At 39.9% G+C, this 22281-nt stretch overlaps 1 protein-coding gene across 1 annotated transcript in view; it reads left to right on the top strand.

Annotated features, from left to right (window-relative positions):
- The window catches only part of TLN2 (talin 2), a 190936-nt gene that overhangs the window by 1276 nt on the left and 167379 nt on the right, over positions 1-22281 (top strand). The gene's annotated exons all lie outside the window — the stretch shown is intronic.

Here is a 22281-nt window from a genome sequence, read left to right as displayed (position 1 = left end):
GACTCCGCGCAGGGCTGAGCGGCGGGAGTGCGGAGCTGCGCCGTGCCTGCGGCGACTCAGCTGCCGCTGGGTTTCGCATGTAGGCGCTGCGTTACCCCCAGGCAGGCGGCAGCTGCTGGTCGCCGGTCCCGCGGTGGGAGGCAGGAGCTGCGCTCCGTCCGGCACAGCCTCGCCCGCGCGGAGCGCTGCCCGCCCAACAAGTTGCCGGTTCCAGGGAGGACAGCAGTAGCCCAGCCCAACGCCGTGCGGGGAGCTGGGTTGCCGCGACTCGGTAGGGGCTCCGCTGCCGGGCGGGCTTAGCCCCGGGAAGGGGAGAGCGGCGGCGGCCCACCTTCCTTTCGTCAGGAGCCGCGCCAGGGTGGGAGCGAAGCCGCGGTTCCCTTGGGATTTCCCCCTGTGCTGTATAGGATGGGTGTGGGAAGGAGGTGCAGGGCCGGGCGGCTCCTCCTGGCCCCTCGCAGCCTGTCTGGGGGAGCTTGGCGCAGCCGGGTCGGGAGATAGGTTTGCCCGAGGGACGGAGCTGTTGGCCGTTGGGCGCTACTGGTGACCGCGATGGAGAAAAAACCTTTTTGCAACACGCTGCGAAGCGACGACCTCGCAAGGACGATCGTGCCGCGTGTGTATACGCGTGTATTTATATATATCTATCTGTGTATATGTCCGCCTTTTTTCATCAGACTCGTGGGACGCCTCGGGCTGGAAGCGGGTCGCAGGCCGGTCCCGTGGGGCCACGCCGGAGGGGTGGGAAGCGTGCGCTGCGCAGGGGTGGACGCAGATGAGGATGGGTGGGCAGGTGAGCCGCGCTGCTCCGCGGCCTCCCGATGCCCTGGGCCGGCCTGGGAGCCTGCAAGTGGCCAGCGGCTCTGGGCTACCTGCTCCGGTGCAACAGGGCTTCGTGCAAAGCACGAAACCTCCCTTGGTGAGAGGCAGCGGTGTGTGCTTGTGGAGGGCCTGTCCGTGCTGTGGGCTGGGGACCCCCTGCGTGTCCTGGTACCTCTCTTCTATGCCACCCTAGCAGATGGCTGTGGGATGCAGGGTACAGTCTTGCCTTCGGGTGACTAGAGGGCCCGGACACAGTGCTACTGCCTGGGCACTGCGTGGGAACACCTGTATGTGAACTGGGGCCTCTGCTGTCTTTGTGCTCACCTTCCGTAGTGCTTTTGTTCTGCTGAACAGCCACCTGAATTTGTTTAGGCTCTACTTTTTGTGTGTTTAAAACATTGCCACAGCGTCTAGTTAGAAAGATTGCGGGAATGTTCATTGATTGAAAAAATTCTGTTAAATGATTGCCCACTTTTCTCTGAATCTTTTAAAACTTTATTTTGTAGACCTGTATTTTAGAGCCAAGTTTGAACCATATTAAGTTTCAAACCAGAAAGCTGGTTCTGAGTTTGAAAGTATCTTATTTAAAGGCATCAGGAGTTCTGCATTGTCAGGAGAGCCCAATAGCTGTGGAAAAATGTCCACATGATTAAAAAGCAAACAAGCAACATGTCTCTGAGGTTGCTCTTGCTTATATAAAACATCACTTACTTGTAACACACTGCCATATACATACAAGTATGAGTGCAAGCTGCCAGTGTTAGTTATAAATACCTTAGAAACTGTAGTGTATGAAAAGCTTTCCTATCTGTTTGAGATAATGGTCAGCTGTTCTTCCAACAGTTACAGCTGTTAGCTAAATTAACTATGAATTAAGTTGGCTGAACTACCTTTTCTGCTTTAATTTTCAAAACATGAAATTTTCAAGGCAGTGCTTTGAGATTGAAGGCTACCATATGGGGGAGGGGGGTGGAGAGAGAGTATCTGTTGCCTCTGGGAAGTGCATTTCATGTGAGTTTCATAATGCCTCATTTAACTCACTGGTCACTGCAGAACTAAACTGTTTAGTGGAATTTTCATCTAGCTTATCTATTGACAGCAAAATTATTGAGCTTAACTAAGATAAGAATACTTCTTGTTTCTGGTGGCACGTCTGAGTCTCTGGGTTAACTGTGACATACTTAGGCAATATTTAAGTTCTGAATCTCAGTATAAAACTTAATAAAGAGTATAGCAACTTCATATTACCATTCAAATTCTAGCAGTTTACTCTGAATAATTGTTCTGTGTGTTCTCAGAGTAACATCTGTTGCATGATATCATGTAATGGAATGTAGTACAGCCTAATTTAAGTTGATTTGAAATGTAGCCATTGCACTGTAGTAGTGCCTGAGAGGGCAAGAGTTTTTTTGGTGTATGTGTGATGGATAGATTGGTTAGGAGTAGATAATGTTGAGAAAGATGAACTTGCATTTGAACTGCAAAGGATTAAGTAATTTTACTCTGAGCTTGGTTTGTTGTACAATTTTCCTTGGACTTCTTTCATCGTTTGCCAGCTAAACTAATCACTGAACACTAATTACATTAGGAAATGCATCTATAGTTATAACTGATTAGTACAGAACACCACTACAGTACATGCAAGTCTTTTATTTTGGAGAGGCAGGAGTGGGCTTGAAAGAACTATCTGGCTGTGGTATAGCTTGAAGTGCACAATCTTCATGATGACTTAAATATTTTGCTGTGAAAACCTTCTCTTATTTGGTATTGTTTCTACAAAGATTTGACTCTGCACAGCAAGGATGTTCTGAAGCATTAATATTTGGATTGTGTCACTTTATATGCTTACCTATATAATATATATCTATTAAATCTGTGCAAATGCAAGGTCTGGGCAGCTTCCAAAATGTTGGTACTTAATTAGTCACCGCAGCTAGACAGTAGTACAGAATCCGCCTCCTTTCCTTCTTGTGGAATTGCAGTGTCAGATAGCTGTTGGGATATCAGTGTTGTATGTTCATGAAATGTGAACAATACCATTTGCTGAAGCATCATCCCAATCTATAATTTTAGCATGAAAGTACGGAAAGCACCATTTGAGGTAATTCACAGCTCCTAGTCCTATCTGAACATTAGATTTCAATAAACTGCTAAATGTGGAGGCATGCTGACTTTTTTTTTAAATATGCAGAGTTTCTTGCTATGAAGTTCTTGTCCAGATGCTGCCTTTGTGCCAGGCCATAATTAAGAAAGAAGTGTGAATGTGTTTACAGACCACTGTATACAGCTTTCAGAAATTCTTTTTTTTTTTCCCCCTGCTCTTGAATCTTTAAAAGGTTTGGCAACTCTGCCTCTGCATGTTTCTGCAGACAATAGAATGCTGATGCAAATTGAGAACAGCAGACGGAATGGTTGGGTGTTGTTGCAAATGAGGGGAGGCTGTCTTAATAGGCAGTATTTGTGTATTAGGTTTCTATTTGTTTACTTTTGGTTTTCAGTGTGTCAGCTGAGACAAATGTTACTGGTATATAGCTGGAAATTGTAGTTTTGGGTAGTCCTGTCTGTGGGTACCTGAAGGGGAATGCAGGTTTTTGCTTCTGGACTTTTGCTTTTGACCACACATGGCTATAAGAGTATCAATTAAATTGTGCTGAAGAACTTTTGGGGGCAGGACAGATGCAAATGATAAAGCGGAGGGTTTTTTCAGAGTAGCCTGGCTCCCAGGTTCCAGAGGTTATGTTAAGCAGAGTAATCTGAGGGTTTTGCAACTCTGTGGATGAAAAGGCATGGATTGTCAATCTCAAAAAGAATGTCTGGTTGCCTTGAAGGTAACCCAAGCTACTTAGATGCATATGTGCTAGGCTGATACACAGGATGCTGAAATCCTGGATCTGATCAATGTTTAGAGAATTGTGGCCTTCTATCTCTGAGGGTGATAAAGACATACCTTTTGAGTGAGACTGGTATGCTTGGGGATGAGAAGGTAGCAAGGAACCTGTGGTTAGTTTTGATGCCAGACTTCTGACTTTGAACATGGAATTTTCTAGGTTTCTGTCCCTGCTAATGCTGCTGAAAACCCATTTCACAGTAGTGTCAGAGAACCGTTTCCCTGGGTGTGTAGTGTGCACGCTTGTTTATCTTGGAATTGAGTTTGAATTAGCCTGCATACTTGAAGCAATTGTGATAACATTTCAATATCTTTCCGCTTCCAGTTGCAAGCTGGGATTCCATCCCCAGAGATCCACCCCCTCAGTTCTCAAAGCTTCAGCACCTTTTTACCCAAGCATCTTTATAAAGCTAGAAAATGCACTGGCTGATTTCACAAGGTGGGGGCGATCATAACAGCATTAAGTCTTGTCTTAAAATATCTTTACAGTACTACAGTGCTGACTTCTTACTTGTCCCTTTACTTGGCACCAACCACTTGAATTTCTGCCAAGATGGGTCAGGCTGGCACTTCAAACTGCCTTCCTTGCATTCTCAGTAGGTAGCTCATCTTTCTGTGTTTGGGCAGCAGGAAGAAAGTGTGAACTGAAGTGAATTGTAAATGAACATTGTGTCTTTCTATCTGGCAGCTTTTGTAAGGTTGAGATTTCTTGTTTCCAAGAAAAAGTGACATTTAACCCAGGAATAAGCAGGAAGTTCTCGGTCTTCTAAATCACAGCAAATAACAATTGAGGTGATAAAGAACCAGTGGTACTACACGGGCTGTTTAGTTTTTCAGGTTGAATGACAATTTACATTTGTCAGCTGTGGTAGAGAGATTTGTTACTATAGTATATCAAAGTGTTTAGAGTTTTGCTGAAGTGTTTGGTGTAGTGGTGTGAGAACCTTTTAAACACTAGGATTGTCTTCATCTTAGAAAGGCCTTCAGAGTTGTATAATGCTTTTCTTATTACATATTCTTGTTTGTTTTCATATAATGATCTCTTACCTTTCTTGGGAGTTGATATCTGCAATGTGGTAGATAACCCTTTGTTTCAGCTACCTCAAGTCTAGCTTATACTGTGGTATGTACTAGTGGGAAAGTTGTGATTTTTCTGGAATGTGAGATTTAAAGTTCAGGTATAGATGATGAATATGTGAACATAAAACAATTTCAAAAAGTAACTCATAGTAAAAATTGGGCTCACATTTGTACAGGTGGAAACATTAGACTTAAAAACATCTATAACAAGTACCTTTTACCTTTGTTCAATTTAAATGTGCCAAATGCTGTGTAGCAGGAAACTGCAAGATGGCACTTGGCAGAGAGAATCGAAACAGCGAAGGCAGGTTATGAATGTCTGACAGAAATTATAATCTCTCTGGTGGAAGTGACCTATGGTGATCCAATGGGAGGGATTGTGGCAGGAAAGTGGTGGTGTAGGGCTCAAGTACATAATGCTTAGAAACAACAAAAATGTTCAATTACCAGGACAGAGTAAAAATTTAGCAGGGGGGCTGAGTAAATGAGATCAGGAAACTAAACTTGAATGCTACAGTTCCCTGTAGCCTGCAAGTTTTATAGTTCTTCCCCGTAATTTTCTCACTTTTGACTAAAAGATTCTCTTAGATTAATTTTTGTTGCAGCAGAAGGAAACACCTCCTGGTGGTGGGGAGGTATCTGAACTGTTTGGAGAAAGGATCAAGTGGGAGCCACTGCTGCACAGCAGAAATGCAGGGTCAAGCAGAAGGAACCAGTAGCACATCTCCTGAGTCTGGGTACCAGAAAAGGCACTACTAGAGGGAGGAAGAGATAAACATCCAACTTCAGTTTAAAAAACCAAAGGCTATGGGCAATGATCGCTCTGTTGTGATGTTTATAGTACTCTTTGGAAATGCTATGTGCAACAGCTGAGGAGATACAGACCCCAGACAAGAACCCAAGATCTTGTAGTATGTACCAACCCTGAAAAATGTTTGGTTTATAATTTAAAAAAAAAAAAAAAAATCAGTGGCTGTGTTTGCAGTTGTTAGTAAGGTCCAGATCATCTTAATTGTAGCTGTATTGCCTGTTCAGCTGCACTGTGATACTAATGAGACTTAAAGGCAGCTGAGGAGAAGAGAAACATGATAATGTACAGAAGACTGAAACCTGTGAGAAAGGGTAGTTAACTAAACTTGGTTTGGTGAGATTGGACAGACCAGACTACGGATTAAGTCCAGAATAAACTCAGACATGGAGAGAAGGAGGGGTTGTAGTGGATCTAATGGGCTTTGCCTGAGGCCTTTGTGTGTAGAGGATGTGGGTATGTAAGGGGCCAGTTCAAATGGGTTCACAGGTGCTGTATGGGTGAGTGATGTTTTGTCCTCTCTCTGTCCTTAGATAGTCAAGAAAGCAGAGGCCAGGCTAAACAAAATGAACTTTTCCCAGGAGCAGGAAGGTAGTCTGTTAGTAGTGCTACCTACATCCATTGCACTAGCTGTGGGTAGTTGGAGGACCTAAGACACTTCAGTCTTTCTCCTTTCCTTTTGTACACTGCCTCTTACTTTGTTCAGAATGGCCCCCTCATTCCAGAACATGCAGATACTTACCTCTTACAGGGAGATGCTTAGCCACTGCTGTGTGGCTGTTCATGAAAGAAAATGGTCCGGTCTTGAAAAATCCTGTTGTAGTGGTCACAGCAAATCCAACATCAACGCAAAGCCTTCTAGTACCATGGAAAATAATCGTTTGAAGCTTGATGATCTTGAGAAAAAGAATAGTTACGTTGAGAAGGTGACCGCCTAGTGGCACAGTACAGTTAGAAAGCCCAAGTATGCAAATATCTTGGTAGTATTTTTGAGGGGGAAGGAGGCAGTTTCGCTTTTGTTATCCTAACAACTTTTTTGCTGCTGCCTGGCTTGCAGCACAGGCCCATCCATCCCAACAGTAGGTTGCCTGAACTCTAATGCAAGTATTTCATGAGTGAAATTGCTCCATGAGAAGATTTAGGGAAGTGCTGTTTGTTTTCAGGTGTGTTCTCAGGTGACTTCTTGAACAGCTCTTAAAATTCTAGTTCTTTACTTCTTGCATACTTCTTGAAAGCAAAGGCTTTCAGCAGCCTTTTAGTATTAATTGGCATGATGATCAAGGTGCTAGCCAAATTTTAATCTATTCTGCCTAACAAAAAGCAAGATATATGAAATAAGAAATCATGGGATTTAAGTTTCACAATTCTCTTGCTTTTCTGTAAGGAATCCCACAAGACAAAGCTTTAAAATATTTGGAGAGCCTGGGTACAAAAGATATTATAAAAAATTTCATGTCAGAACTGTGGCTGAATTTGTAAGAGCACTCCAACAGAATGGTCGGGCTTTAGGGTCAAAGAGATGGGGCAGAAAAGTACCTTGATTTGTGGTACAAGTGTGTGGTTAAGGTGAACTACTTAGGCAGCAGTTGTTGGAGATCATTTAACACAGGTAAACAAAGTCTGCAACCAGTTAGAAGGGTCCCTGAGGAACCAAGCAGATGGCTACTGAACCAACTTTAAGGCCAGGCTATGGAAGTGACTTGGTAATGACTCTGAATATTTGTGCAGGAAAAATGTCTTCCTACCTAATGCTGTTATGATTCCCTTTCAAAGATAAATTGGAGTTTGAAGGGTTAAATGCTATCCACATACAATGTCAAAAAACCCTGTTACTTTTGCTTGAAAACTAAAAATTAAAGCCAAAACACTGTGTTCCATGTGGGTGGTCTTACAATCATCAGTGGCCTTAATTTCTTTGGAATAGTATTACCAGCCTACCAGGTCAATTAAGGCAGTGGTTTCCAAAGATTTTTTTTGATCTCACACCCTTATCAGTAAAAGATTTGTGGGCACACACACCCAAAAAAGTATATTTATAAAAAAAGATACACTTATGCTACCATAATAATATTATGTACATTATAAAGTATATACAAAAAACAGAGATTAAGAAAGGATGAGATACACTGAACTTAGAACCACATCTTTGAATAGTTTTATCAAAGTATTAAACCAAGATCTTAAAAAAAAAAAAAGTGAAGTATATTCAATCACATAGCTCTAAGTTGGTTGTGTTTTTTTTAATGAGAGCAAAAGGAGGCTTTGTTAAGAAATAAAACAAATTTTAATAGTGTATTTCAATACTGGGTTTTAATGGCTGTCGTAGCTGAAAAAGACCCAGAGATCCAAATGGAAGAAATGCATTGCTGGTTGTGCTTACTAAATCATGATACTAATTTTCCACTCCCATACACTAATTATGCAAAGTTTTTTCTTGGAATTAATCTATTAAATTTCTGTCTTCCCTGATGTCAATCAGTTGTTCTTGCAAACTAATGAGAAGGTGTGGTTCTATTTTTAACAAATGCATTCAAACCCCCATGACACTCTTCTTTTGGAAGATTTTTAAACAGGTTAGGAAATTGTGTTTCTAAGTCTCTTAAGTGTATAGAGTTGAGAGGTTTTTATAGGTGACACATTTTCAGCACCAAAATCACCTAACAATGGAAACATTTCCAAAGATCCATTTTCAAAACAATCTCTATAGAGTTTGTTTCAAAAAGTAGTTACTTTCTTGCTCACTGGTAAAATACCAACTTCACCTTGAAGGGACACCTTAAGTGTCTATTTTTTTTTTTTAATATCTGCTAGGTAGCATACTACTGACAGCCACTTGTCATCACAGAAAAGTTCAGCAAATTTTGAACAGTTGTCTTTGTGGGGAAAAAAAAAATTGCATACAGCATCTTTGTTTGACAATTCTTTCAAGCACTTTGCCACAAGATAACCCGCAAACCTCAGTGTGGGTTTTCATGGTATGACTTTGATGGTTACTCCTCATCTCATTACAAGATCTTGTAAAGATTCTACTATGTAAGGATCTTGTTTTTATAAAATTAACCATATTGATGACATCGTTTAGCACTTTGTGCATTTCTGGCTCCAACTTTGCTGCAATAGCTGGCCTGTGAATGATGCGGTGAAAGAATTTCACATGCGGTTCTATCTGCAACCTTTATATGGGCTTTTTTTTATTCCAGTCAAGGCAACCGCTCCATTAGTAATTACACTTGCAGAGTTTTTCCATAAAATGTTGCTTCTATTAAAGAAATAATTTACTGTTGAGAATATGTTGAGTCTTTTCCAGTACATCTTTCCTGTAATGACTTGCAAAAAAGTCAGTGTATTTCATCATTGAAACAATCCAGCATATACTGTAAGCTGAGACATGTTAGAAACATCTGTACTTTCAGCCAACAGTATAGCAAACGTCCCACACTGCATAATTTGTTCTAATACTTGTTTCTTCAAATCTTTGGCTGTTTTCTATGCATCTTCCAGCAGTATTTGCTGACAAAGGAATGCCGTATTGTTTTCTGTGCATTACTTCAGCCATTTTTTACTGCAGCAGGAAGACAAAGTACTTCCTCAATGGTATGTGACTTTGTCTCTTGCTGTTAAGTAAGAAACCATGAAAGAGGCTTCTGAAGATTTAAGTTCAGTGATTTTTTTCTTTCTAAAGTATTATATTGAGTATCACATGACTTGAAACCAGTGCTGAAGAAATTGTAGAGATTTGTCCTTGTGTTCTCAGTGCTTACTTTGAAATGTCTTGCTAATCATGATGGCTTCATACTATCATTAGCTAATAGCTCAAGGCACAATGTCTGCTTAGGGTGAGGTACATCATTAACGGTAGATGTAAATTCATATTTAAGAGTCATCTTCATAATTTCAATTTTTTTTCCCAACTTTTTGTCAGATCTAATTAGAGTGTTGATTTTACCTCATAGTGTGTCTCATGAGGAGCTTGTACTGGGAGTAGGAGATCATGGATTTTGAAGCAAAAGCAAAATCTGTCATGGCATCTGTGTATCTGACATACCTCTGACCCTGAAGACACTTAAGTGTTGATTTGGGCAAGATGGCAACTGTAGAGGGCCCTAAACCATTTGTGCATTTCCCTGGTTAGAATTCCTTGTCTTCACTTGCCTCGCATTCTTGTACTTTAAAATATAGTATTTAGTAATGTGACCCATGTGTGTTGTGACAGCATGCGAATTTTAATGAGCATGCCTTTGTGAATTGTGGCCTTAGGTCATGCCAGTTAAATTTTTGGAAATAAGCATTCCTAAACGATTGAAGTTTTGGTTGGTTGTTTTTTTCTGTCTTGGGCTTCTAAGAAGGCACAGCAGTTATTCAGTTTGTTTACCGGTCAACACAACGTAGTTCTCATCCTGCCTAAGGCTACAGCATCTTCCCTCAAAGATAAATTTCAAGTACCTGCTAAACATCTGCTATCGGGCACCAGTACTGTCTTAGTACCCACCCAATAAGTGTATCTCTTCATGTACAGCTCAGCTTTCTGCAGCTGTGTGTGAGTTGTAAGGAGTGAAGTATAACTTTAGCCTCTGAAGAAGATGCAAAGGCAAGGTGGGATTGCAGATAACAGTCCTTTGGTTAAAAAGGGGAGATAAAACAGGGAGCTGCTTTTTGAAAGTTGTTTACAATGCACTTAAAATGAAAGGAAAAAATGTAGAATGAAGACAGAAAAGTATGAAAAGAAGAGAAAATCATCTCTTAAAACTGTAGTCACAGCTTTGTAAAGACTGAACATTTGCAGTAGTGTGGTATTGACTAATTGTTTTTTTTTCTAGACTATAAACTCATTTGAAATTTCTTGCTTAAGGTGTACCTTTCATTATTTAAACCAACATTGCATTACTTTCTGTGAAACAGTCTTTGTACTACCGTGATCAGACACAGAAAGCAGCCATCTCTTCATAGAAACAGACTTTGTAGAACAATCGTATTTGGTACCAACACTTATTTCTGATGTGTTTAATAGATCCCCCCCCCCCCCCCAAGTTGTTATGTAAGAGGAGTCTCCAATTTAGCTTTCTTTTATTTGGGACGTTTTTCTTTATTCTATGGGACCTAACTCTCCTATGACACATGACAAGTGAATCAGGATTCTGGAGACTTGTGCAAGTGAAATTTATCTTCCTTTTGGGCTCCTAGTGGTTAATAGAAGTCAGTTGTTTTGTTTGTTCCTGGTCAGTCTATAGCTGTTTGAAATACTTGTGCTTGTTGGGAATTTTCCATTTGAAATTTAAGCAGTTCATCCTTAAGATATCTTGACGTAGCTTAGAATTAGAAAAGCTTTCTTCTGACAACATTCAGGGGGTATTCAACTAAGAATAGGAAAACGCTTCTTTATAAGTAATGAGGTAATGAAAACCTAGTATTTGTACAATCAGGCTTGCCTAAGGAGTATGAGCGTCTTGTCAGTAGCTAGTGGAATGCAGTCTTTTGACAGTGTTGGTTGACAATCTTATATTTTGATCAGTGTGAGTGTATCGGTGGCCATCAGCTAGTGAAGCAGCTGCACACATGATAGAGGAGCTGCAGCAAGTAGGACGGAGGCTAGCCTTTGCTTCTCTTTAATGTTTCTTGTTGTTTAGAATTACGGAATGCTTGCATGGAACCAGCTCCTTTTCCAGAATGCAGCTGATAGAAAATGGGGCCAAACTGAAGTATTTGCAGAAAAAATTCAAAATTATAAGGCTTGGTGAAGAATGTAAGCAAGTCAGTCTGGGTTATTGTTAGGTGTACTCTGGTTCAATAATGGATGTCTTGGGAACAATGAAACTCAGGTGGTATGCAGTATCTTGGTGCAAGTCCCATAGTCCAGAAATTCAAGGAGTTGTAACAAGGGATCTGTGTTGAGCAAAAAAGCTTTAGTGTCATATGGAAGACAGAAGTTTTGACTAAGAGTTAACTAAAGAGTGGATTTAGAGCAGAACTTTGAAGACTGAAAATGTCTGTTTCCAGTGTCCCTTTGTTTCCATTGAAGGCTTGTTTGCTTATTCAAGAAGCAAAGTAGGAAGCAAAGACACCATCAACAAGGTTTGACCTCAGAGTTAAGTCTGGTGTCAGGGGACAAGGATGGCTCCAGACTGCGGCTTGTGTGGCTAGACGTGTAGAGCTGCTTGTGGCTATGTATTTAGATTTACCTACTTTGAAAGGCTTTTTTGTCACACAGAAGGGAAAAGTCTCTTTTGTGGCAGAATACACAAATCAGTATGGTGCTCTAAAGCCGCCTATCAAGACAAGTCCTCTGGTATGCAAAGCTTTAAATTATCTGTCCAATACACAGTGGGCAGTGGCTGCTGTCTCTACTCAAGGGGGATAAAGACTGAGTGTGCTTAAGGTTCTCTAACCTAGATGTTGTACTGCAAATGAATGATGCAGTGCTGTATCTTCCTAGTGGAATGAATAAACAACTAAAGTACTTGAAACAAGTATTTACTTTAGAAGAGTCTGATTTTTGAGCTGAAAGAAATAAGCTGATGTGTTAAACTGTTCTGAGATTCTCTGCAAAAGTCTGCAGTGTGCTGCAACTTTCAAGTATAATAGATGTTAATTTCTGCTTGTTTATACTGGAAGCCAAGGGTTTCTAAATGTCTGTTCTTGGCTTATTTGGGGCAGGTCTTGGAATAGTTGTCTTGTGCAGCTGATTAAAGGAGCAGTGTTTCTTGAGTATTTGAGAGAAAATAATGTATAGACAAAAGGTAATGCTTACCAGGTAGTGGCGATAAGGAACTTTCCAGTAACTCAGCTTTGAAATCCTTGAATTGGAAAAAAATCTTGTTTTCCCACATGTACTCTCCTTTTCCTGTGCATGCTCTGTTTTCCTGCTTTAGTGTGGTGGTGTTTAATTATTCCAAATACTTAGAAACTTATGTTTAGTCCTGCATTTAAAAAAAAAAAGTAGATAGGAAGAGGTTTGCACACTTTTAAATCTATATGAAGTGTGTCTTAATGGTGATACCTTCTGACACTGAACCAGGTGGTTGCATCTTCGGAGCTGCTGTTTAAAGTTCTTGTCTCACTGAAATACCTATGCAACTGCTTTGATGGCACTTGGTCTTTTTGAAGGTGGTGTTAACAGTCATACAAGCTGGAAATGCAAAATAGAGATAGTTATTGTTTAGGTCTCTGTGGTGACCATGGTATCCTGAAAATTAAGGAAAATATATTTGACTTCCTAGGGCCATGGATTACATCTAGGTTGTAAGTAACTTAGGAAAGTGCTTCTTCGTGCAACGTAGAAAACTGTACATGCAACATAAAACATAAACCACAATTTTGTAATTATGATATAACACTGTGGTAGTGTTCAAGTGAAGAAAGGTTTTCTGATGTTTTTTTAAGCATGTTTATAGAGACGGATTACACTTTATAAATGACTCCAAAAGCATTTTATAAATAGTGGTTTGGGCTGCCTCTGTAAAGTGTCAAAAGAATAACCTTGCTGTATGACAGTTACCACACTTGAAGACAATAAGTTATTAAAGAGATGGTAAAGTTGTGTTTTCTGTTGCATATACTTGGTATCTTCTACTGAACACAAATTTTCAGTTATACTCAGAGGCACGAGTCAAAGTCTTTGAAGCACTATGGAAATCTGTGTACATGAGAGTAATGGCTCTGAGGGAATGTTCATGTAAAATAAGCATATATATGATGTTTTGAATCTGTCTAAATGAGCACCAATACAGCCTTTGGCCTTGGCAGTTGACTACTTAGGATATTTCAACACAAACTTCAAAATAAATCCACCTAATTAGTGTTGATGATCAGAAAGAACTATATATTAATTTATTTTGAAGAATGGAAATAATCCGATGTTAAGATGATTTCTCTGATGACTTACGGATAAATAGAAAGACTCAGGAGTACATGGTATTGATTTTGATTGATTGCTTTAACATGGTTATTATAAGTCAGAGACAAGGACCAGTCTTTGTGCTAAAGCTGCCAAAGTGTCTAGACATTAATTGAAATCTGGAACTATTTTTGCAGCATTCTCTTATATGGAATGATGATGTATTGTACCCTGTATCAATGAATTACTGGCATCAGTTTTTGGTTTCTGCATTCTCTCTTACAGAAAAGTGAGTTTGATATTTTAAGGTCAAGTTCTCCTGTCATCTGATACTTCATTCTCTTCACACAGCATGTAGCCGATCTGTGGACTTGGATGCTTTTGGGGATCAGAGCTGGGTAGCCACATGAGCAAGATTGATGTGGTTATGCATGCTGCAATAGAGTCCTCAACTTCAGCCACAGACAGCACAATTTAAGTTGAGAGCCTAGAGGGAACAATTTTTTCCTTGCATTGCATATATAGGGTTGGCTGAGTGATCAGGATTTTACTCTTCTTGGAAGCACTACAGGCATGTAATTGCTCTGTCAAAGGTGAAGGCAGAGACCTTGATGGCAAGAGGGAAGTAACTATGTGTGTCACAGCAAATTGAGTTACTGAGCCCAAATGTCAGGTTTGGATTTGAAAATTTAATTTGAAATAATGACTTTGCAGGCATATTTTGACCTACAGTTTGAGTTTGAAGCTTTATTAAACTTGCATCCTTCTATCCCTTCTTTTCACATCCTGTTCTCCAGTAATCTTTCATATACCCACTGAGCATGATGGAAATAACAGATCTGAACTGCTGTATTCTGATGATACTTGAGAAACTCAGAGTAGATTTTGTACATCAGTGTTGATAGTGTTAAAAGTCTTAATTTGCAAAAGTATGCACTTTTCCAGGAAACTTAATGTATTTAAAATGTTGCATTATTTTAAAAAAACAGCACTGCCACCTCCCCACCAAAAAAAACCCCAAACCACCCCAACAACAAACCCACACCAAAACCTAGCAGCTTGCAGAGGTGGCCCATTGGAGGTCTGGCTGATTGATAGATGCTACTTTAAGTGTAGTCAACAAATGACTTGCCTAACCTTATTGTTTTAGAGGTTTTGTTTCCTGTACAGCTAATACTCAGAATCAAGTGGTGTTTATAATATCACCAAACAGGAATTACCCAAAATTGTGATTAAAATGTAGCAACACCTTTTTTAAAATTATTAGGTAGTGGGATAAAAATAAACAGCATAGGTGAATGAAGCTATTGTATTTAACACTGTTTTAGGATAAGAACACGTGAAGCATGTCCTGTTACAGGCTTGGATATCTAAGGTACTGGCATAATAATCTGAAAACTGCTGCTGAAAACACTTCTTTCAGTATTTTTTTGACAATGCTATATAGTGACAAATTCAGTTATTTTTGGTAATGAAAGTGCACCTTTTGTCCTTGATGAATGAATTGCCATCTCTTACAGTGAATATTAAAAATCAAACCTAATGTTTTTGAGCTAGGTTACATACCTAATGATATTTTGTCCTGACACAGTCAGCAATTTTGCAAAGGTTAAAACAGTTTGATCCAATTTGCCTGGGGATATATTTCTGTTCTTGAACTCAAAGTGATGTAACTGACCCCATCTTGCAGTGACATGTAACTTAGAGTTTATTCCAGCTTCCTGAGCATTAGTGCCACTTTAGCTGAAGAACTTGTAGGCAGGCTTTTTGCTTCTGACTTGCTTTTTGCTTCTGACTTGCTCTTCACTTGTGCCTTATTTAGGATTTTATATGTCGGTTAAAATTAAAATTAAGATGAATTGCTCAGTGTATGTTTTTAAGTTTCTTGCTTGTTTCGAATGGCTAAATAGAGGTAATGGTAAGATCTTGCTAACCTTGACTTGCACCTGGAATGTGAGCAGCCCATTTTTTGGTGCGCTGTAAATATTATGTATACTTAAAGTAAAAGTGGATCCATTCTCAGTTAGCCTGTGTTACTATTTATCCCAAAACTTGAAAATAAGCTTCTTGTATTTTAGTTCTTAAATTTGCATCCCCCGAGTTTCGGGGCATTTTCTTCCCCAAACTGCTGTTATGTAAGCACTACTGAAATACTTAGTGGCTGCATATTGGAGTGCAGACAATAGAGGTCATTCCTTCAAAGATGAGTGTCTGCCTGCATAGCAAGCACTCGTTCCATACATGGCTAGAATTAGTATCTTATGTTTTTATTGTGGAAAGAGCCAATCCTATTTTATTAAAGCTAAAACTTTGGAAAAATGTATCTCTTTAGGTTTGAGTTTCAATACTTCAGATGAATGCCATAAAAATATTTTCTGGTGTCCAGTTACTGAGGACAGATCACTTGGCCTCTGTCAGAAGCAGTTCTTTCTTTGAAGGGTTGACACATCACAGGACAGACATTTGCTCGTATTTGGTTCTTAACTGCTCTTAATAGGGAACATCTATTCCAGTTGCCTGGTGCTAACACTAAAGACAACCCTTGTTTTTGTGTTGGATGTGTTTGGCAACAAATATCTCCTTCCAAATATTTGTAAGAAATGCTCATTGCCAAGTTGTTCCGGCATCACAGAGGTGCACCATCCATGCTGAACAATTGTCATTAATACTATTTTCTTTTCAGTTCACCATATTCTGTGTAAAGATAGGAATCTTATTCATGGGTTGACATGTATTGAATCTTGCAAAAATGTTGCTGTCAGATCATTGCATTAAGGGGTGGGATTTGGGCATGCAATAGTTGTTTGTGAACTAGTGAGGAATCTAATCTTGCTGTGGAATCTAACCATGTGCATGGTAGTGCACACAGGAAGTACAGTGAAGCTGGAGATGCTTATGTTATGTGAATGGCTATGACTTGTCATCTTTTTTCAAATACAGTTTTTGAAAGACTTTGAGCATGTTAAATCCACACAAGAGGATGTTGATTCAACCAGTGTAAATCTTCATGGTCCCTTAATCTGGATTCTACTTTTTAAGCTGTGTTTTAAAGCTAATCTTATCAACATTTAGTATAATTTTATGCATGTTTTTCTCTGGAAGCCCTTTTGTTTCTTTTCAAGGAAAGTTTTGTTGGTTTGCTGTTGGTACCAGTTTCTGATAGCTGCTTATCAGAAGGTGTGAAACTTTTCGTGCCAGCTTTGAAGAACAGAACTCTAAGTGTTCTGTATTAAGCACTCTGGTAAACATGGTTCCAAAGCCTGTTTCCTGCTTCACATGATCAAAGAGAATGCAGAATTCTCTGCTGATTATTGTGGTTGTGAAGAATTTGTGACTCTTCCAACAGTGCAACAAACTGATTTACAGTCTCTTGTGCACAGAAACATCTTCAAACCAGCTTCCTGATGTCATTAGCTTCACTGCTGAACACCATTCAGTTCATCCAGAAATTAGTGGCATAAATGGACTGTAATACAATACCTAGCTTCTCGATGTAGATGGGGCAGAAAAATATTTGGGCAGAGTATTGACAGAAGATTTAGTTGGCTTCCAGTGTACATGACAAATTGATTCTTCTCCTCAGACTTCAAAATTAAAAGCATTTTTATGTTCATAATCTTAAATTTAAATTACTGTGACAGTGTTAGGACAGATTCTGCCTGACAGTAGGACAGAAGCCTTGATCAGCTGTGTGCTTTGATATTTTTGTTGTGGGGAAACGAATAACGATATATTTCATCTTACACGCTGTTTCTGGGTTGAGCTGGAAGCTGGACTTTCCCTTTGAAAGAAGTTGTTTCCAAAGATTGAAGTCTGCTTTATAAAGCAGACTTGCAGCCAAACCAAGTTTTCAAATGAGCCCAACCAATGCAAAATCTATTCAGCTGTCGGAAAGCTAGTATTAGTTTTCTAGTATTTCTTATTTACTCCTCATTTCAATGCCAGGTACTTCCAAGTTCACTGCATTTTACGTTAAAATAAAACTTGTACACAGAACAGTAACCGTTGACTTTGACTTGTTTGTGTTGTAGAAATTATGAAAGTGTGTCTTCCTGGCTTATGAAGCTTTCCAATCACTGCCTTAGAATGTTTGAAGTACTTCTGCTTTCATTTCTTTTCCCTCCTCTGCAGAAGAAGTTGCTTTGAGAACTAAATGCTAAATTGGAAATGACCTTACTTGCCTTCAGTTATAAATAGCAGCAAGAAGGAAGGGGATTCCCCTGCTGCCAACCCCCCATTCATGGCTTTCTATTTTGGTTCAAACCATGTCTTATAGTGCACTTTGACTTCCAGCCCTCAACATGCTGCAACAAATTTGGTTGTATTCCAAAAATTATGTACCTGAGGTCATAAGCAGGTAAAGTTGCTGTTGTGTTTTGTGGGGGTTTTTATTTGTTTGGTTTTTTGTGTGTGGTGTTTTGGTTTTTGGGGGTTTTTTTTGGTTTTTTGTCTGGGAGTTAGACTTAGAGATGCCACAACACTTAGTGAAACAATGCCCTTCTGATAGTCATTGCTATGTGCTATTTTGTGCGCTTCATGCATTGATCTGGGCTTTGTTGAATCATGAGTTAAGAAGCTGTTAATGGTGAAACACTGCTATGCCTGAAATTTGAAGAAAATAAATCTTGTGTATATGATAGCTTGAAAGGACAACACTTCTTTGTTCATGTGGCTTTCTCTTATGGGACTATGGTTCTTGTACTGTAGCTGTTATGGAAGCTAAGCACTTGAAATAAACGGTGAAATAACTTGGTAATGTTTTGGTGTGTGTTCTTTAATACAACACCTTCAAGTTATACTGTTTATCTCTCAAACTTTGCAATGCGGTAAGTGTTGGTGTGTTGGGAGGGAGCAGCTGATTACTTAATGTGGTTATATGATTGATACTTGATCTTGAAAGTAATGCCACTAGGGCAATTTTATTCATAATTCAATGATTTCTAGTGGATTGAATGAAAAACACCCAGCTCCTGTAACACAGCATAAAATGCTCTGTATCTGTTAGGTGCATGATAGATCAGAGTTAGTAGTATAACATTATTTTGTACATCCCTGTGATTTAGTTTTGAAGGGAAAATGAAGTTAAGCTTGGCTTCTGACTTAATTGAAGGGCTAGTTAAATTTACTTGACACTAGTATTTGTTTTATGTCATTTTGCAAATCAAGAGAGCAAAGCTGTGGGAGAAGGTAGAATTAGTATGAAAAATGTGAGCTGCAGATAGGCTCGTGTCAATCCTCTTCCATCCTTTTGCTCCTGTTGGACAAACTAAAATCAGATTTGTCTGGTTCAGCCTCCTCATGACTGACACAAGTAGGTTGTAAGTGGTGATTGTTTCTTCAGTGTCTCTCTCGTGTTCCCCCTTGCCCCTTTGTTCATTATATTGTAATTCTTTCTTAGAGAATGGACATCTTATAATTTAACAGCTTTGGATTTTTGTGGCTTTTCTCAATTAAAAATTCTTGAGCTAAGACTGCTGAAACAGTTAATGATGAACCAGTCTTTCAGATGTGTTCCTTGTTTCATATCTATATTTCCACTGTCTTCAGTACTCATTCAACAACAGCTGCTCCTCTCCCAATTTATATTTGTGCTCGGCAACATTTGTGCCAGGCACGAGTATAAACTGGGAGAGAAGTGGCTAGAGAGGAGTCCAGCAGAAAGGGATCTGGGGGTGCTGGTTGGCAGCAGGTTCAGTATGAGTTTGCATGTGCACTGGCAGCCAAGGGGGCAAACCATATCCTGGGGTGCATCAAACACAGCATAACAAGCCAGTCAAAAGAGGTGATTATCCTGCTGTGTTCAGCTTTGGTACAGCCTCACCTGGAGTAGTGTGTGCAGTTCTGGGCCTCACAACTTAAGAAGGATGTGAAGATCCCTGAATGTGTCCAGAGGAGAGCAACACAGCTGGTGAAAGGGCTGGAGGGAATGTCCTGTGGCTTACTTAATACTATGGTAGTAAGAACATTAATGGCTGAGGACTTTGGGCTTGTCTAGTTTGGAGAAAAGGAGGCTGAGGGGTGGCCTCGTTGCTCTCTATGGCTTCCTGAGGAGGGGAAGTGGAGAGGGAGTTGCAGAGCTCTTCTCCCTGGTATCTAGTGAACGAGACATGTGGAAATGGTTCGAAGCTGCACCCCGGGGAGGTTTAGTCTGGGCATTAGGAGCATTTCTTTGCCGAGAGGGTGGTCAAACACTGGAACAGGCTTCCTAGAGAGGTGGTTGATGCCCCAAGCCTGTCGGTGTTTAAGAGGCATTTGGGCAATGCCCTTAATAACATGCTTTAACTTCTTGTTAGCCCCGAGTTTGTCAGGCAGTTGGACTAGGTGATGGTTGTAGATCCCTTCCAACTGAAATTGGTCTGTTCTTATTCCTCAACTCCACCTGCAAAATGGTTTCTAGGTTTTCATGCTGTCAGTGGTAACTAACAAGAATAATTTTTCCCCAAAACTATGCCAGTAGTAACTTCTGGTGGTGGTTTTGCTTCTAGAGGACAACCCTTGTTCAAAATTAGTAACCATTTTATTTCTGTTTCAGGTGAGACTATTGTCTCGTAGTAGTAAGATGACTCCATCTGTTTATTAGGCTTAAAACCTGCCCTTTTTTTTCTGTTCAGTATTTTAACACATTTTTCTTGTATTTTGAGAGTAACACTGAGGGAATACCGTTTTTCAGTGGAGCCCTGAGACAGTGCAGTCCGCTTGAAAACAACTTCAGCATGTAAAAGGCGTTAGTGTGGCAAGAGGTAGAATTTTCTTTTTTCAGGTCTTGCTGACGAGAATATCTTCAGCAGATGAGTTCTCATTAAGTCTGACTTTTGGCTTCAGTTCAGTTTGAGTGGGAAAAACTGGGGGTATGTACTGGAAGTGCCTACCTAGCATAATTTATGATGTCCTGATGACTTTCCTAAGCAAAGTTATTTTTAGGGTAGTGAGGCAGGCAGTATCTCTGTGGGTTTTATTCTACGTGTATGGTTTGTGAAACATAATTTGTAGTAATAGGGTTCTCAGTGGAGAAGCAGGAGTCCTGAGTCTTTCATGTGAGTGTTTCTTGGATTTTACTCCAACTATACATAGTCTTCATGAATCGCTAATGGCTCATGCAGGCAACTGCTTGACCAGTGCCTGAAGAAACTGAAGGGGAAAAAAAAAAAGAGTTTACAACTAGTTGATTTTTAAGGAAGGCACCCTTAAATGCATCCTGGAGAATGTGTGTTGCTTAGATAAAAAACTGAACAGAGCTTCCCAAAAACCATACAACACTTAATAGGTTTAGCTTTGAATATCTCTGTGAGCATTATTTTGTAACTTGTTAGGCAACATGCTGTTAAAATCCTGCTAGTGCTCTGGTTAACTTATCAGCTCAATTTCAAGTGACTGAAACCCAAAAGAGTGGTTTTCTTGTTGGCTGTTCTCTTCCAGAATAACTTGTGCCAGTTCTGGTGCCTTTGTCCTCAGTCATGTGTAATGCATCTCCAATATGGTCATTGCAGTTTGAAGAACTTAAACTTCGTTGTGCATCAGCCATTGGTTTGAAGACTGAATGGGATGGGAAACCCTTACTGTATAATTGAAAGTATAATGGGAAAACCTTAAGTAGTTCCAGTGGCTTGAAAAGTCCCATGTTCCTGTTTTCCTGATCCTTATGGTCAGAGAAGATCTGTTTACCATTTCCTCTTACACATGTGTGCATGCACACAGCTGGTCTCTAATAAGCAGTTGCTGGGTCCTGGACTGCTGTTATACTAAAATTGTAGGCTGTAATTGTTGAAATAGCTGTGAAAGAGCTAGGTTAGTTTGACAAACTGGATCTACATGCTCCTCCTGTTTCTTCTCTGGGCATTACCAGGCTCCTTGAATGATGTCAGAATGGTCAGTGTAATACTCTAGCTCAAGTTTGGCACTTATTTGGTAGCTGTGGAATTGTCTTTGTTCACAGAAGTGTTTCTTGAGCTATGTAACAGCAGAAGTTTGGGGTTTTGTGTGTCCTGAAGACAGAAATACAAGGAATCAAAAGTCAGTGGTGTCATATAATGAGAAGGAAGCAGCTGCTTTTGGCAAAAGTTACCTCAAAAGTGGAGGTTTACATTTTCCTCCATGCATGCATTTGGATTCCAATGAACCATAGTGCAGAAGGCATCTGTGGTAGGAGTGCAATCAAAAAAGAGATTGCTTAGTCTTTCCTGTCTGAGAGATGAGAGGGGAACAATGTGAAAAAGTGACCTGCAGCTGTTAAATGAGAAGTTTAAAGCACCAACAAGGAAGGGCCTTCTAAGGGGAGATGACGTTATCTAAATTATGAGCAGGAATTGTGGTGGCAGATGTCAGACCAACTTTTGTACCCACTGGTAAAGCTACAGAATCAGCAGAGTGGTCTCTTTGGAAATAATTGTTATTTTTGGTCAGAGATCTCTGCCCTACTTTCATCTTATTTCTACTGACATTTTCCTTTAAAGAAAAGAACATAACAAATGTGAGAGTAAAACAGCTTGATAAAGAAACCCTGAACCCATATATCTTGTGTGAGGGGAAAATAAGCAAAGGTCAAAAGTCATTATGTCTTTGGTGAAATGTCTTCCAATGTGACACTTCTGTAAAAATTGAGGCCGTTGATTCTCCAGGCTGTGTATTTAGGAATTTCACTTGCAATTGTCTGGTACATTGAGCTGGCATTAGTGGAACAAATCACTTCTTGTCACTTGGAGTACTGCAGTGAAATGCCTTTCATACTTCAGGAAAGACTGCTTGATTCAGATTGTAAGTATGATCTTTTTCAATTATACTTTTTGCAGAAAAAAAAATTCCTTAAGGAAGTATTAGTGGGAATTCTGAAATGTTCAGAGGAGACAAGACAAAAAC

This window comes from Grus americana, chromosome 10 (genome assembly GCF_028858705.1).
Source record: "Grus americana isolate bGruAme1 chromosome 10, bGruAme1.mat, whole genome shotgun sequence".
Lineage (NCBI taxonomy): Eukaryota > Metazoa > Chordata > Aves > Gruiformes > Gruidae > Grus > Grus americana.
This window is presented reverse-complemented; position numbering and strand designations above follow the sequence as displayed.